This window comes from Manis javanica, chromosome 2 (assembly GCF_040802235.1).
Source record: "Manis javanica isolate MJ-LG chromosome 2, MJ_LKY, whole genome shotgun sequence".
Classification (NCBI taxonomy): Eukaryota; Metazoa; Chordata; class Mammalia; order Pholidota; family Manidae; genus Manis; species Manis javanica.
The window spans coordinates 30,002,959-30,021,688 of record NC_133157.1 but is presented as its reverse complement, the minus strand read 5'-3'; the positions used below and the strand labels follow the sequence as shown (position 1 = coordinate 30,021,688).

At 39.2% G+C, this 18,730-nt stretch overlaps 1 protein-coding gene across 2 annotated transcripts in view; it reads left to right on the top strand.

Annotated features, from left to right (window-relative positions):
- TMEFF1 (transmembrane protein with EGF like and two follistatin like domains 1) overlaps positions 1-18,730 on the top strand; it is an 89,847-nt gene that overhangs the window by 50,198 nt on the left and 20,919 nt on the right. The window lies entirely within an intron of this gene.

Here is an 18,730-nt window from a genome sequence, read left to right as displayed (position 1 = left end):
GAAATCTTTACTTCTCTAGAAAATACTATTAACACGTGCCCTCTGTGTGCAGATCTTTAACTCTTGTTCATTCCGCCTGAAACTCTTCTGTGACTAATATTCATCATTTAAGTCTCAGTTTAGAAGTCATTTCCCTTTGGGAAGTATTCCTTGACCCTTAAATCTAGGGAAGGTGCTTCTCTTAAACACTCTTCTATCCAAGCACTTAACCTCCTCTAATTTTAATTGTCCTTTTTACTCATCTGTATCCCTCTGTAGGCTCTGAGTTCTGTAAGGACAGAAGATTGTATCTATCATGTTCACTTTTTTATCCCTAACACTCTGGCATACATATGTCTGGCACATATGTATGTGCTCTGTTGTTATCAATAGAATGGATACAGCTTAAAGATACTGTAGAATTTACTTGTATGAATTCATACACATAGTAAAGGTCAGAGCAGAGATTGGATTCCAGGTACATGACCTCAAGTCCAAGGGTCTTTCACTCCTTGTTTTCATATCCATTATTCCATTTGATTCTTACAACTACTCTGAGAGGTAAGGACCAGTGGGAGCGTGAGGCTCAATGAGGTTATATCTAGTGAACTGAAGGAAGCCTAGATCTTCAGACTCCTAAATCGGGACTGCTATATAATTGCTCTTTTACATGCTCTTCTTCTAAGCATTTGTTTGGTTATACTAATGGACAGTTTTCTTTTTAGATGTGTGATCTCCCTTTTTTTTTTTTTTTTTTTTTTTTCCCACTTTTTTTTTTTTTTTTTTTTTTTTGAGAGGGCATCTCTCATATTTATTGATCAAATGGTTGTTAACAACAATAAAATTCAGTATAGGGGGGTCGATGCTCAATGTACAATCATTAATCCATCTCAAGCCTAATTCTCGTCAGTCTCCAATCTTCTGAGGCATAACGAACAAGTTCTTACATGGTGAACGAATTCTTACAGAGTGAATAAATTCTTACATGGTGAACAGTACAAGGGCATTCATCACAGAAACTTTCGGTTTTGATCATGCAATATGACCTATAAACCATCAGGTCAAATATGAATATTCATTTGATCTTTGTACTTGATTTATATGTTGATCCCACATTTCTCCTATTATTATTATTATTTTTATTTTTAATAAAATGCTGAAGTGGTAGGTAGATGCAAGATAAAGGTAGAAAACATAGTTTAGTGCTGTAAGAAGGCAAATGTAGATGATCAGATGATCAGGTGTGTGCCTATGGACTAAGTATTAATCCAGGCTAGACAAGGGCAGCAAGACATCCACGGATGCAGAAGATTTCTCTCAAAGCAGGGGGGGTGAGGTTCTGAGCCTCACCTCTGTTGATCCCCAAATTCTCACCTGATGGCCCCCCTGCGACTGTGCCTGTCTTAGGTTGTTCCTCCCTTGAGGAATCTTACCCGTCTCTGGCTAACCAGTCATCTTCCGGGGCCATACAGGGAAATGTAAAGTTGGTAAGTGAGAGAGAAGCCATATTGTTTGCAAAGGTTAGCTTTTTACTTCTTTGCAGATTTATGCCCTGTGGCTTCTATGCCCAGCATTTGTCTCGAGGTATCTTTACCACCTGGAGGAATTATGATACTCGGTAAATTCGATATGAGGCACGAATTCTATTTAAGGTTTGTAATTAGGAAGGAAGAAGAAAAGCTATAGATGTAGCATATGAAGGAAACTTGGGAGGATTGATTATTTCTTTGACATATCTTCTTGTATAGTACCTTAAGTATGTATAGGTTTTAAACTACTAACTAATTTGCACACACATATTAACATAATAGGAATACGGTGACATAAACAAAGCAAATCTATAATTACCAGCCATCTCCAGTGAAGCCAAGAAAACCATTTAGGCACCCTAGGCATTTGTGAAAATTTATCTATAATATGATGGATATTTTCCAACTGTACTTGAACCATCAGACAAATTAAAGCAGCCCATTTCTGGGATCTGTTCACATCCCATATGTTCTTTTAACCATAGATAGTCTATAGTCATGAGATTTTGGGGTGCTACAACTTGCACCCCTCCCAACTCCTGGTTGAGTTCCAACAGTACAGATCCAGTCAAATTCGTTGTCTCACTGTATGCACATGCCAGCCTAGACATCTCCCTCCTCCTTCTTATGGCAAGTCCAGGAGACGGTGGGCTGGATGCAGCCACAACCGCAGCATCGTCCGGATCCCTGGGGAGGCTTTTTGATGATCATCCCCCGGCACGAGTCCTCCAGAGAGTGCTGATGCCGGAAGCTCCTCCTCATATCGTATCTTATTTCATTTTCTGGGTATCCAAGCTAGGCCTTGATCTTCTGCGTAGAAACAAACAGACCCTTTGCCCACACTTTGACATGCCCTCTATACCACTGTGCAGAACTCATTGGAGGTCAGCACACAGTAACTGCTTTTTTTTTTTTTTTTTTTTTAATTAAGAGAAAGGAATATTATCAGAAAAGAGTACCTCCATAGCTGATCATCTGACACCCTTTAAGTGATCAACATTAAGGATATTTAAAGCATGCGTTGATCTTTGATTTACCAATAGTTTTATCCTGTTAACGAGTAATCCCCTTTTCTTTCTTTCTTTCTTTCTTTCTTTTTTTTTTTTTTTTTTAAATTTTTAATCTACCCTTACATGAAGAATACTATGTTTACTATGCTCTCCCCTATATCAGGTCCCCCCTAACAACCCCATTACGGTTACTGTCCATCAGCTTAGCAAAATGTGGTAGAGTCACTACTTGTCCTCTCTGTGTTGTGCAGCCCACCCTCCCCTTTCTCCCTCCCCCCCATGCATGCTAATCTTAATACCCCCCTTCTTCTTCCCCCCCCTTATCCCTCCCTGCCCACCCATCCTCCCCAGTTCCTTTCCCTTTGGTACCTGTTAGTCCATTTTTGGGTTCTGTAATTCTGCTGCTGTTTTGTTCCTTCAGTTTTTCCTTTGTTCCTATACTCCTCAGATGAGTGAAATCATTTGGTATTTCTCTTTCTCCGCTTGGCTTATTTCACTGAGCATAATACTCTCCAGCTCCATCCATGTTGCTGCAAATGGTTGGATTTTTCCACTTCTTATGGCTGAGTAGTATTCCATTGTGTATATGTACCACATCTTCTTTATCCATTCATCTACCGATGGACATTTAGGTTGCTTCCAATTCTTGGCTACTGTAAATAGTGCTGCGATAAACATAGGAGTGCATCTGTCTTTCTCAAACTTGATTGCTGCGTTCTTAGGGTAAATTCCTAGGAGTGGAATTCCTGGGTCAAATGGTAGGTCTGTTTTGAGCATTTTGATGCACCTCCATACTGCTTTCCACAATGGTTGAACTAATTTACATTCCCACCAGCAGTGTAGGAGGGTTCCCCTTTCTCCACAGCCTCGCCAACATTTGCTGTTGTTTGTCTTTTGGATGGCAGCTATCCTTACTGGTGTGAGGTGATACCTCATTGTAGTTTTAATTTGCATTTCTCTGATAATTAGCGATGTGGAGCATCTTTTCATGTGTCTCTTGGCCATCTGTATTTCTTTTTTGGAGAACTGTCTGTTCAGTTCCTCTGCCCATTTTTTAATTGGGTTATTTGTTTTTTGTTTGTTGAGGCGTGTGAGCTCTTTATATATTCTGGACGTCAAGCCTTTATCAGATCTGTCATTTTCAAATATATTCTCCCATACTGTAGGGTTCCTTTTTGTTCTATTGATGGTGTCTTTCGCTGTACAGAAGCTTTTCAGCTTAATGTAGTCCCACTTGCTCATTTTTGCTGTTGTTTTCCTTGCCCGGGGAGATATGTTCAAGAAGAGATCACTCATGTTTATGTCTAAGAGGTTTTTGCCTATGTTTTTTTCCAAGAGTTTAATGGTTTCGTGACTTACATTCAGGTCTTTGATCCATTTTGAGTTTACCTTTGTATATGGGGTTAGACAATGGTCCAGTTTCATTCTCCTACATGTAGCTGGTGTGATCTCCCTTTTATGTCTAATTTCTAAAAAATACATTAAAAAATAATAATAGTGCCTATCTCATAGCTTCATAAAATTAAATAATGTATTTCAAGTGCTTAGAACACTTAGAAATATTCATAAGTGCTCAATAAGTGGTAGCTGTTATTACCATATGCTAGTATTTTAAAATACTGCATAAAGCCCATAGACCAGTGGAACAGAGTAGAGAGTCCAGATATAAACTCAAGCATATATGGTCAATTAATATACGATAAAGGAGCCATGGATATACAATGGGGAAATGACAGCCTCTTCAACAGCTGGTGTTGGCAAAACTGGAGAGCTACATGTAAGAGAGTGAAACTGGATTACTGTCTTAACCCCGTACACAAAAGTAAACTCAAATGGATCAAAGACCTGAATGTAAGTCATGAAACCATAAAACTCTTAGAAAAAAATATAGGCAAAAATCTTTTGGACATTGGACATAAACATGAGCAACTTCTTTATGAACATATCTCCTCAGGCAAGGGAAACAGAAGCAAAAATGAACAAGTGGGACTATATCAAACTAAAAAGCTTCTGTACAACAAAGGATACCATCAGTAGAACAAAAAGACATCCTACAGTATGGGAGAATATATTCATAAATGACATATCTGATAAGGGGTTGACATTCAAATTATATAAAGAGCTCATGCACCTCAGCAAACAAAAAGCAAATAACCCAATTAAAAAATGGGCAAAGGAGCTGAACAGTTCTCCAAAGAAGAAAGTCAGATGGCCAACAGGGACATGAAAAGATGCTCCACATCGCTAATCATCAGTGAAATGCAAATTAAAACCACAGTGAGATATCACCTCATACCAGTTAGGATGGCCACCATCCAAAAGACAAACAACAACAAATGTTGGCAAGGATGTCTAGAAAGGGGACTCTCCTACTCTGCTGGTGGGAATGTAAATTAGTTCAGCCATTGTGGAAAGCAGTATGGAGGTTCCTCAAAAAACTAAAACTAGAACTACCACTTGACCCAGGAATTCTACTCCTAGGAATTTACCAAGAGAATGCAGCAGCCCACTTTGAAAAAGACATATGCACTCCTATGTTTATCGCAGCACTATTTACCATAGCCAAGAAATGGAAACAACCTAAGTATCCATCAGTAGATGAATGGATAAAGAAGATGTGGTACATATACACAATGGAATATTATTTAGCCATAAAAAGAAAACAAATCCTACCATTTGCAACAACATGGATGGAGCTAGAGGGTATTATGCTCCGTGAAATAAACCAGGTAGTGAAATAAACCAAATGATTTCACTCATCTGTGGAGTATAAGAACAAAGAAAAACTGAAGGAACAAAACAGCAGCAGACTCACAGAACCCAAGAATGGACTAACAGTTACCAAGGGGAAAGGGAGTGGGAAGGGTGGGTGGGAAGGGAGGAATAAGGGAGAAAATGGGACATTATGATCAGCACACATAATGTAGGGGGTGGGCACTGGAAAGGCAGTATATACAGAGAAGAGAAATAATGATTCTAAAGCATCTTACTATGCTGATGGACAGTGACTGTGAAGGGGTATGTAGGGGGGACTTGTTAATGGGGGGAGTCTAGTAACCATAATGTTGTTCAAGTAATTGTACATTAATGATATCAAAATTAAAAAATTAAAAAAAAGTACTGCATAAAGGTATTGGAGGACAAGTATGAATTTGAAGATGAGTGGAACCTTGGTAATCTTGAACCAAGGAATTTGTATAGAGTTGTGAACATGAAGTCCAAGTTGTGCAAGAGTTAAGAAGTTTTCTGATAGTAATGAATAGAAGTCAAAAGGTAACTATCTTATATTTTTTCCCCACTTTAATGTTTTTGTTCTCACAAGCATTTATACGAGGCTTTTAGTAAGTATTTGTGTCCCCCATACACAATCAAGATTGGGCAGACAGGCAGAGCACTAGAGCTGGGTGCTTCAAGTGGAAAGCAGGTCATGGCATTCGGCAGGCAGCTGGAAGAACTGGAAGCCAGTGCTCAGTAATGAAGATCTTCCAGAAGTGAGCTCTTGGAGAAGAGCACTCAGGAAGTGGAGCATCTGAATGTCTGGCATGCTTGCTGAATTAGTGCTTTTCTTGGGCTGTTGGAAAATGTGTGGTAAATATTGAAACTGCAGTGTTAGAATCTTTGTTGTGGATGATGAAGTCATAAAGGATCTGATGGTTGAGCATGAGGTGTGTGGGAGAAGGGTATGCAACATTTAAAAAACTTGATTACAGAACATTTCAAACATACATAAACAGAATGATATAATGAACTTTTATGTACTCAATACCCACCTTCAGCAGTTATTGGCACCTGTCGTTCTTGTTTTGGCTGCATAACTCCACCCATTTAATCATCATTCTTATTTTACAGGTGTTTTTTTTTTTTTTGCATAATTTACATATACTGAAATCCAGAAATGTCAGCCAATCTTGACAGATGGAGTCACTCCTATGTACACTATACCTAATTGCTATCTAACATTTCCATCTACCCAGGAAGTTCTTTTGTGATGTATGATGTTTCAGTGTGGCTAGTTTTATCCAAAGATATTGTCATAAAGCCTAAAATCTAACCATAACACCTTTTTATTACCCAGACATTCTCATTTCATTGCTGCTGAGCTTAACTTCACCCAGTCTTAGACCTTGTTTTTTCAATAGTCTCTGCTTCTGCTGACCAGGGATACCAGAGACATTGATATTGTTGTTTCTATTCCTTGCTGACTGTTGTTTATATATTTTAACACAGCTCTTTTTTTAAATGGTCTTGGTAAAATTGCCCCATTAAAAGGCAAGACTGAGCCAGGTGCTAAAATCCTCGAAGCAAGCCTGACAGTGTGTTGTGAAATGTGATAGAGTCGTCACAAGGATGGTCACTGGAAGATGAGTGGAATGCTGACTGGAGGTGACAGGTGGTGAACACAGCAGGGCAGGTGGAGAGAAATGGATGGTAGGAAGGAGTGTGATCCAAGTCTATCAGGAAGAGGAAGGGTACTTTCTAAGGGAATAGCTGAGGAGGTGAATACATTTATTCACATAGAAAAGGTATCTCACTGTGGGCAGAGGGGAAAGGCTAGGAAAAGAAGAGTGAGGGTTGGAATGGAAAACAACGGGATTTTAGAGAGAGAGAGCGGGAGGTATTGGAGGGGAGATGATTTTTTTGTTGGGACCGAGGAGACTGGGGTTAGGGAAGGGTTCTGTGGAGGGGTATGTAAGTGATGAAAGTTGGGATGGAGGTCTGTATAGGGGAAGCAAGAAAGTACACTGACTTTTTAAATGACTGTAGGGATTTGTAGAATAATGAGCCCCAGAGATACTGATGCAGTACTGATGTAGTTGTTGTGGCCTCAGTGGTTGACCTTCCAGGTGCATGTCTTGGTTGTTAATAGCAGCTCCTCATGCTGTATTTGGACTGCACATTGGTGCACCAGGGTGGACAGTCAGTGGAACACGCCTTTGCAGATAAGCCATCTGGTGCTGGTTTTTCTTATAGCATCATCACTTGGAACCACACTCTCCTTTGTGTTTGAAAACACTGCCGCTCGTACTGGGTTTGTTTCTGAATGCCTCTGTGGGTGGAAGGAGCCACTGGGTGACCCAGTATACAGTATATTGCACACACACACACACACACACACACACACACACACACACACACACACACACACACATTGTTCAGGGACTAGCAGTTGCAGCTGTTGTTCATGGAGCCTGTCATCACTTGCCTGAGGGCATTGTTCAGACAGGGCCATCATGTGCCCACTGCTTACTGTGTGAGGCTACATCTCTGCTATGGTTTCCAAAACTGTGCTTTATTATATCTTTAAAGCCTTTTTTTTTCCTTTTTGAAGTTATCCGATTTACATGGCCTAAAGAGCAGGTACTTGGATGTTGCACTTCTGTCTACTCCCTATACATCTCCCAGGGTGAGCGTGGTGAAATAATAGTGTGACAACTAAGAGCTTGCTCTCTCGAATCAGATTGAGTCTACACTTACAGGCTGTGTGGCCTAATTTCTCTGAGCCTCAATGTTGGGGCAGTGATGCTTACTTCTTAGGACTACTATGAATATTAATGCTGTATCACTGAGTTCCTTGTCAATGTTATGATGGGGATTGTTAATACCTTTATTTTCTAGTTTCATTGTTGGTAGCCTGGATTTGCTCACCATTGGTAAGTTGGCCTGTCTACGGCAGGTTTAACCTAGGTCTTGAGTGACACCAGTAAGATACTTATCCAGTCAGCAGCTACTAATCAAGTACCCTCTTATGTGCTAGATGCTTTCACTTACTTGTTTTAATCCTCATCACAACCATGTTATCCCCATTTTGCAGATGAAGCTGGAACTTTGAGAGTTTGTGGCTCATTGTAGGATGGCAGAGCAAGGACCAGAATTCAGACTTTCTGCCCATGTGCCCTGATGCTGTTTAACCTTATATCACAGCCATTTCAGAATTCTATTCTTCCCCCTTGCTTGCTTTCTTAATTTCCTTCAGAAATTTAATCTTCTCTCAGCTATCACATTTGTGAACGTTTGTTTTCTAGCTTTAATCTTTCTCTAAGCACTAGTTCCATATATTCAGTTACCTAGTGAGTCTTTGTACTTACTTTTATTTGTATTGCCAGTGCCTGGAACATAATAGGTATTTAATAAATACTTTTGGATGACTGGATGTCTACATTTGAAGTCAGCTTGACTGTATTCTCTCCATTGAAACTCTTATTTAGGCTGACATTTAGAGTAATTTTTTTTCCAATTTTTAAAAATTGAGGTGAAATATATATAACAAAATTTACCGTCTTAACCATTTTTAAGAGTACAGCTCAGTGGTATTAAGTACATTCATGGTGTTGTGCAGCTATCACCACCATCCATTTCCAGAACTCTTTGCATCTTGTATAATGGAACCATATCCGCTAAGCAACCCTCCACTTGCCCCTCCCCTCAGCCCTGGCTGTGTTGTTTCTATGATTCTGATGAAGTACCCATATAAGTGGGATCATATAGTATTTCTCTTTCTTGATTGGTGTATTTCAATTAACATCGTGTCCTCAGGGTTCATCCATGTTGTAGCATGCATCAAAATTTCCTTTTTAAGGCTGAATAATACTCCACTGTATGTGTATAACACATTGTGTTTACCCTATGGGTGGATGCTTAGGTTGTTTGCACATTTCAGCTATTGTGAATACTGCTGCTGTGAATATGGGTATATAGCTATCTCTTCAAGACCCTGCTTTAAGTTCCTTTGGATAAACACCTCAGAAGTGAAATTGCTGAGTCATATGGTAATTGTGTTTTTAATGTTTTGAGGAACCACTGTACTGTTGTCCATAGTGGCTATACCATTATACATTCTCAGCAACTGTGCACAAGGGTTCCAATTTCTGTATGTCCTTGCCAAAACTTGTTACTTTCTGGTTTTTGGGTAGTAGTCTGTTGAATATCTTTTCATATGCTTATGACCATGTGTATAACTTTTTTAGAGTCGAGTCATTTTACATAATTCTGTATTAAGATCATCTTCAATAAAGAGGACAGTTCTTTTCTACTAAATGCTTGAATGTATGAGGGTTTGTGCTGGGCACAAGTCTTAAAGATGGTTGTTGTGAACTATCTAAAGGATAGGACTGGAGAAGCTTGACCTAAAGAAGAAAACTTTGTGGGCAGTGGGTTAGGGGATGAATAGATATGGGGAAATTACACAGAATTAGATAGTTCATTCAACATAAGGAAAACTTGGTAATACTGGAATTAACTGTATTATGTTGAATTCTTTGTTTTTTGGCAGTGTTTTATTAAGTAGAAACAGGATCTTGGGGTTACAACTAAAGGGATTCCTTCATTACACCAGATGGCCTCCAAGTACTCTTTCAGATCTGAGATTCTGATTTTCTTTCCAAAGCATATTCAAGCCATATTTATTTTTTCTGTATTTTTAATATCTATTTGAATTACATAATAAACTCCTAATGGTCACCTGATTATCCTAGCACCCCTGCCCCTTAATCTTACATGCTCATACCTAATTAACTTTTTAAAAAAAATTTTGGTATCATTAATCTACAATTACATGAAGAACATTATGTTTACTAGGCTTCCCCCTTCACCAAGTCCCCCCCCCACATACCCCTTCACAGTCACTGTCCGTCAGCATAGTAAGATGCTGTAAAATCACTACTTGTCTTCTCTGTGTTGTAGAGTGCACCCTATGCCTCCCCCAACCTTATACATGCTAATTGTAATGCCCCCTTTATTTTTCCAGCCCTTAACCCTCCCTTCCCACCTATCCTCCCCAGTCCCTTTTCCTTTGGTAACTGTTAGTCCATTTGTGGGTTCTGTGATTCTGCAAGCTGTTTTGTTCCTTCAGTTTTTCTTTGCTCTTATACTCCACGTATGAGTGAAATCATTTGGTACTTGTCTTTCTCTGCCTGGCTTATTTCACTGAGCATAATACCCTCTAGCTCCATCCATGTTGTTGCAAATGGTAGGATTTGTTTTCTTCTTATGGCTGAATAATATTCCATTGTGTATATGTACCACATCTTCTTTATCTATTCATCTACTGATGGGCACTTAGGTTGCTTCCATTTCTTGGCTATTGTAAATAGTGCTGCGATAAATATAGGGGTGCATCGGTCTTTTTCAAACTGGACTGCTGCATTCTTAGGGTAAATTCCTAGGAGTGGAATTCCTGGGTCAAATGGTATTTCTATTTTAAGCATTTTGAGGAACCTCCATACTGCTTTCCACAATGGTTGAACTAATTTACATTCCCACCAACAGAGTAGGAGGGTTCCCCTTTCTCCACAACCTCTCCAACATTTGTCTTTTGGATGGTGGCGATCCTTACTGGTGTGAGGTGATATCTCATTGTGGTTTTAATTTGCATTTCTCTGATGACAAGCGATGTGGAGCATCTTTTCATGTATCTGTTGGCCATCTGATTTTCTTCTTTGGAAAACTGTCTGTTCAACTCCTCTGCCCATTTTTTAATTGGATTATTTGTTTTTCATTTCTTGAGGTGTGTGAGCTCTTTGTATATTTTGGATGTCAGCCCTTTATCAGATCTGTCATTTATGAATATATTCTCCCATACTGTAGGATACCTTTTAGTTCTATTGATGGTGTCCTTTGCTGTACAGAAGCTTTTCAGCTTGATATAGTCCCACCTGTTCATTTTTGCTTTTGTTTCCCTTGCCTGGGGAGATATGTTCAAGAAGAGGTCACTCATGTTTATGTCCATGAGATTTTTGCCTATGTTTTTTTCTAAGAGTTTTATGGTTTCATGACTTACATTCAGGTCTTTGGTCCATTTCAAATTTACTTTTGTGTATGGGGTTAGACAGTGATCCAGTTTCATTCTCTTACATGTAGCTGTCCAGTTTTGCCAGCACCATCTGTTGAAGAGACTGTCATTTCCCCATTGTATGTACATGTATGTACATGGCTCCTTTATCGTATATTAATTGACTATATATATTTGGATTAATGTTTGGAGTCTCTATTCTGTTCCAGTGGTCTGTGGCTCTCTGTTCTTGTGCCAGTACCAAATTGTCTTGATTACTATGGCTTTGTAGTAGAGCTCGAAGTTGGGGAGCGAGATTTCCCCCCCCCACTTTATTCTGCCTTCTCCTGATTGCTTTGGCTGTTCAGGGTCTTTGGTGGTTCCATATGAATTTTTGAACTATTTATTCCAGTTCGTTGAAGAATGCTGTTGTTAATTTGATAGGGATTACATCAAATCTGAATATTGCTTTGGGCAGGATGGCTATTTTTTTTTTTTTTTTTGAGAGGGTATCTCTCATATTTATTGATCAAATGGTTGTTAACAACAATAAAATTCAGTATAGGGGGGTCAACGCTCAATGTACAATCATTAATCCATCTCAAGCCTAATTCTCGTCAGTCTCCAATCTTCTGAAGCATAACGAACAAGTTCTTACATGGTGAACGAATTCTTAGATAGTGAATAAATTCTTACATGGTGAACAGTACAAGGGCATTCATCACTGAAACTTTCGGTTTTGATCATGCAATATGACCTATAAACAATCAGGTCAAATATGAATATTCGTTTGATTTTTGTACTTGATTTATATGTTGATCCCACATTTCTCCTATTATTATTATTATTTTTATTTTTAATAAAATGCTGAAGTGGTAGGTAGATGCAAGATAAAGGTAGAAAACATAGTTTAGTGCTGTAAGAAGGCAAATGTAGATGATCAGATGATCAGGTGTGTGCCTATGGACTGAGTATTAATCCAGGCTAGACAAGGGCAGCAAGACATCCACGGATGCAGAAGATTTCTCTCAAAGCAGGGGGGGTGAGGTTCTGAGCCTCACCTCTGTTGATCCCCAAATTCTCACCTGATGGCCCCCCTGCGACTGTGCCTGTCTTAGGTTGTTCCTCCCTTGAGGAATCTTACCCGTCTCTGGCTAACCAGTCATCTTCCGGGGCCATACAGGGAAATGTAAAGTTGGTAAGTGAGAGAGAAGCCATATTGTTTGCAAAGGTTAGCTTTTTACTTCTTTGCAGATTTATGCCTTGTGGCTTCTATGCCCAGCACTTGTCTCGAGGTATCTTTACCCCTAGAGGAATTATGATACTCGGTAAATTCGATATGAGGCACGAATTCCATTTAAGGGTTGTAATTAGGAAGGAAGAAGAAAAGCTATAGATGTAGCATATGAAGGAAACATGGGAGGATTGATTATTTCTTTGACATATCTTCTTATAGAGTACCTTAAGTATGTATAGGTTTTAAACTACTAACTAATTTGCACACACATATTAACATAATAGGAATACGGTGACATAAACAAAGCAAATCTATAATTACCATCCATCTCCAGTGAAGCCAAGAAAACCATTTAGGCACCCTAGGCATTTGTGAAAATTTATCTATGATATGATGGATATTGTCCAACTGTACTTGAACCATCAGACAAATTAAAGCAGCCCATTTCTGGGAACTGTTCACATCCCATATGTTCTTTTAACCATAGATAGTCTATAGTCATGAGATTTTGGAGTGCTACAACTTGCACCCCTCCCAACTCCTGGTTGAGTTCCAACAGTACAGATCCGGTCAAATTGGTTGTCTCACTGTATGCACATGCCAGCCTAGACATCTCCCTCCTCATTCCTATGGCAAGTCCAGGAGACGGTGGGCTGGACGCAGCCACAACCGCAGCCTCACCCGGATCCCTGTGGAGGCTTTTTGATGATCATCCCCCGGCACAAGTCCTCCAGAGAGTGCTGATGCCGGAAGCTCCTCCTCATATCGTATCTTAGTTCATTTTCTGGGTATCCAAGCTAGGCCTTGATCTTCTGCATAGAAACAAACAGACCCTTTGCCCACACTTTGACATGCCCTCTATACCACTGTGCAGAACTCATTGGAGGTCAGCACACAGTAACTGCTTTTTTTTTTTTTTTTTTTAATTAAGAGAACGGAATATTATCAGAAAAGAGTACCTCCATAGCTGATCATCTGACACCCTTTAAGTGATCAACATTAAGGATATTTAAAGCATGCGTTGATCTTTGATTTACCAATAGTTTTATCCTGTTAAGGAGTAATCCCCCTTTTCTTTCTTTCTTTCTTTTTTTTTTTTTTAATTTTTAATCTACACATACATGAAGAATACTATGTTTACTATGCTCTCCCCTATATCAGGTCCCCCCTAACAACCACATTACGGTTACTGTCCCTCAGCTTAGCAAAATATTGTAGAGTCACTACTTGTCCTCTCTGTGTTGTGCAGCCCACCCTCCCCTTTCTCCCTCCCCCCATGCATGCTAATCTTAATACCCCCCTTCTTCTTCCCCCCCTTATCCCTCCCTGCCTACCCATCCTCCCCAGTTCCTTTCCCTTTGGTACCTGATAGTCCATTTTTGGGTTCTGTAATTCTGCTGCTGTTTTGTTCCTTCAGTTTTTCCTTTGTTCCTATACTCCTCAGATGAGTGAAATCATTTGGTATTTCTCTTTCTCCGCTTGGCTTATTTCACTGAGCATAATACTCTCCAGCTCCATCCATGTTGCTGCAAATGGTTGGATTTTTCCACTTCTTATGGCTGAGTAGTATTCCATTGTGTATATGTACCACATCTTCTTTATCCATTCATCTACCGATGGACATTTAGGTTGCTTCCAATTCTTGGCTACTGTAAATAGTGCTGCGATAAACATAGGAGTGCATCTGTCTTTCTCAAACTTGATTGCTGCGTTCTTAGGGTAAATTCCTAGGAGTGGAATTCCTGGGTCAAATGGTAGGTCTGTTTTGAGCATTTTGATGCACCTCCATACTGCTTTCCACAATGGTTGAACTAATTTACATTCCCACCAGCAGTGTAGGAGGGTTCCCCTTTCTCCACAGCCTCTCCAACATTTGTTGTTGTTTGTCTTTTGGATGGCAGCTATCCTTACTGGTGTGAGGTGATACCTCATTGTAGTTTTAATTTGCATTTCTCTGATAATTAGCGATGTGGAGCATCTTTTCATGTGTCTCTTGGCCATCTGTATTTCTTTTTTGGAGAACTGTCTGTTCAGTTCCTCTGCCCATTTTTTAATTGGGTTATTTGTTTTTTGTTTGTTGAGGCGTGTGAGCTCTTTATATATTCTGGACGTCAAGCCTTTATCGGATCTGTCATTTTCAAATATATTCTCCCATACTGTAGGGTTCCTTTTTGTTCTATTGATGGTGTCTTTCGCTGTACAGAAGCTTTTCAGCTTAATGTAGTCCCACTTGCTCATTTTTGCTGTTGGTTTCCTTGCCTGGGGAGATATGCTCAAGAAGAGATCACTCATGTTTATGTCTAAGAGGTTTTTGCCTATGTTTTTTTCCAAGAGTTTAATGGTTTCATGACTTACATTCAGGTCTTTGATCCATTTTGAGTTTACCTTTGTATATGGGGTTAGACAATGGTCCAGTTTCATTCTCCTACATGTAGCTGTCCAGTTTTGCCAGCACCATCTGTTGTAGAGACTGTCATTTTGCCATTGTATGTCCATGGCTCCTTTATCAAATATTAATTGACCGTATATGTTTGGGTTAATTTCTGGGGTCTCTAATCTGTTCCACTGGTCTGTGGCTCTGTTCTTGTGCCAGTACCAAATTGTCTTGATTACTATGGCTTTGTAGTAGAGCTTGAAGTTGGGGAGTGAGATCCCCCCTACTTTATTCTTCTTTTTCAGGATTGCTTTGGCTATTCGGGGTCTTTGGTGTTTCCATATGAATTTTTGAATTATTTGTTCCAATTCACTGAAGAATGTTGCTGGTAATTTGAGAGGGATTGCATCAAATCTGTATATTGCTTTGGGCAGGATGGCCATTTTGACGATATTAATTCTTCCTAGCCATGAGCATGGGATGAGTTTCCATTTATTAGTGTCCCCTTTAATTTCTCTTAAGAGTGACTTGTAGTTTTCAGAGTATAAGTCTTTCACTTCTTTGGTTAGGTTTATTCCTAGGTATTTTATTCTTTTTGATGCAATGGTGAATGGAATTGTTTTCCTGATTTCTCTTTCTATTGATTCGTTGTTAGTGTATAGGAAAGCTACAGATTTCTGTGTGTTAATTTTGTATCCTGCAACTTTGCTGTATTCCCATATCAGTTCTAGTAGTTTTGGAGTGGAGTCTTTAGGGTTTTTTATGTACAGTATCATATCATCTGCAAATAGTGACAGTTTAACTTCTTCTTTACCAATCTGGATTCCTTGTATTTCTTTGTTTTGTCTGATTGCCGTAGCTAGGACCTCCAGTACTATGTTAAATAACAGTGGGGAGAGTGGGCATCCCTGTCTGGTTCCCGATCTCAGTGGAAATGCTTTCAGCTTCTTGCTGTTCAGTATAATGCTGGCTGTGGGTTTATCATATATGGCCTTTATTATGTTGAGGTACTTGCCCTCTATTCCCATTTTGCTGAGAGTTTTTATCATGAATGGATGTTGAATTTTGTCAAATGCTTTTTCAGCATCTATGGAGATGATCATGTGGTTTTTGTCTTTCTTTTTGTTGATGTGGTGGATGATGTTGATGGATTTTCGAATGTTGTACCATCCTTGCATCCCTGGGATGAAACCCACTTGGTCATGGTGTATGATCCTTTTGATATACTGTTGAATTCTGTTTGCTAATATTTTATTGAGTATTTTTTCATCTACATTCATCAGGGATATTGGTCTGTAGTTTTCTTTTTTGGTGGGGTCTTTACCTGGTTTTGGTATTAGGGTGATGTTGGCCTCATAGAATGAGTTTGGGAGTATTCCCTCTTCTTCTATTTTGTGGAACACTTTAAGGAGAATGGGTATTATGTCTTCTCTGTGTGTCTGATAAAATTCCGAGGTAAATCCGTCCGGCCCCGGGGTTTTGTTCTTGGGTAGTTTTTTGATTACCGTTTCAATTTCTTTGCTTGTAATTGGTTTGTTTAACTTTTGTGTTTCTTCCTTGGTCAGTCTTGGGAGGTTGTATTTTTCTAGGAAGTTGTCCATTTCTTCTAGGTTTTCCAGCTTGTTGGCATATAGGTTTTCATAGTCTTTAATAATTCTTTGTATTTCTGTGGAGTCTGTCGTGATTCTTCCATTCTCATTTCTGATTATGTTGATTTGTGTTGATTCTTTTTTTCTCTTAATAAGTTTGGCTAGAGGCTTATCTATTTTGTTTATTTTCTCAAAGAACCAGCTCTTGGTTTCGTTGATTTTTGTTATTGTTTTATTCTTCTCAATTTTGTTTATTTCTTCTCTGATCTTTATTATGTCCCTCCTTCTGCTGACTTTAGGCCTCCTTTGTTCTTCTTTTTCCAGTTTTAATAATTGTGATGTTAGACTATTCATTTGGGATTGTTCTTCCTTCTTCAAGTGTGCCTGGATTGCTATATACTTTCCTCTTAAGACTGCTTTCGCTGCATCCCACAGAAGTTGGGGCTTAGTGTTGTTGTTGTCATTTGTTTCTATATATTCCTTGATCTCTATTTTGATTTGTTCATTGATCCATTGATTATTTAGTAGCATGTTGTTAAGCCTCCATGTGTTTGTGAGCCTTTTTGTTTTCTTTGTAGAATTTATTTGTACTTTCATACCTTTGTGGTCTGAAAAATTGGTTGGTAGAATTTCAATATTTTGGAATTTACTGAGGCTCTTTTTGTGAGCTAGTATGTGGTCTATTCTGGAGAATGTTGCATGTGCACTTGAGAAGAATGTATATCCTGTTGCTTTTGGATGTAGAGTTCTATAGATGTCTATTAGGTCCATCTGTTCTAGTGTGTTGTTCAGTGCCTGTGTGTCTTTACTTATTTTCTGCCCGGTGGATCTATCCTTTGGGGTGAGTGGTGTGTTGAAGTCTCCTACAATGAATGCATTGCAGTCTATTTCCCTCTTTAGTTCTGTTAGTATTTGCTTCACATATGCTGGTGCTGCTGTATTGGGTGCATATATATTTAGAATGGTTATATCCTCTTGTTGGACTGAGCCCTTTATCATTATGTAGTGGCCTTCTTTATCTCTTGTTACTTTCTTTGTTTTGAAGTCTATTTTGTCTGATATTAGTACTGCAACCCCAGCTTTCTTCTCACTGTTGTTTGCCTGAAATATGTTTTTCCATCCCTTGACTTTTAGTCTATGCTTATCTTTGGGTTTAAGGTGAGTTTCTTGTAAGCAGCATATAGATGGGTCTTGCTTTTTTATCCATTCTATTACTTTATGTCTTTTAATTGGTGCATTAAGTCCAGTTACATTTAGGGTGACTATTGAGAGATATGTACTTATTGCCATTTCAGGCTTTAGATTCGTGGTTACCAAAGGTTCAAGGTTAGCTTCTTTAGTATCTTCCTGCCTAACTTAGCTCGCTTATTGAGCTGTTATATACACTGTCTGGAGATTCTTTTCTTCTCTCCCTTCTTATTCCTCCTCCTCCATTCTTCATATGTTGTGTGTTTTGTTCTGTGCTCTTTTTAGGGGTGCTCCCATCTAGAGCAGTCCCTGTAGGATGCCCTGTAGAGGTGGTTTGTGGGAAACAAATTCCCTCAGCTTTTGCTTGTCTGGGAATTGTTTAATCCCACCATCATATTTAAATGATAGTCGTGCTGGATACAGTATCCTTGGTTCAAGGCTTTCTGTTTCATTGCATTAAGTATATCATGCCATTCTCTTCTGGCCTGTAGGGTTTCTGTTGAGAAGTCTGATGTTAGCCTGATTTGTTTTCCTTTATAGGTGACCTTTTTCTCTCTAGCTGCCTTTAAAACTCTTTCCTTGTCCTTGATCCTTGCCATTTTAATTACTATGTGTCTTGGTGTTGTCCTCCTTGGATCCTTTCTGTTGGGGGTTCTGTGTACTTCCATGGTCTGTTCGATTATTTCCTCCCCCAGTTTGGGGAAGTTTTCAGCAATTTTTTCTTCAAAGACACTTTCTATCCCTTTTCCTCTTTCTTCCTCTTCTGGTATCCCTATAATACGAATGTTATTCCTTTTGTATTGGTCACATATTTCTCTTAGTGTTGTTTCATTCCTGGAGATCCTTTTATCTCTCTCTATGTCAGCTTCTATACGTTCCTGTTCTCTGGCTTCTATTCCTTCAATGGCCTCTTGCATCTTATCCATTCTGCTTATAAATCCTTCCAGGGATTGTTTCACTTCTGTGATCTCTTTCCTGACATCTGTGATCTCCTTCCGGACTTCATCCCACTGCTCTTGCATTTTTCTCTGCATCTCATCCCACTGCTCTTGCATTT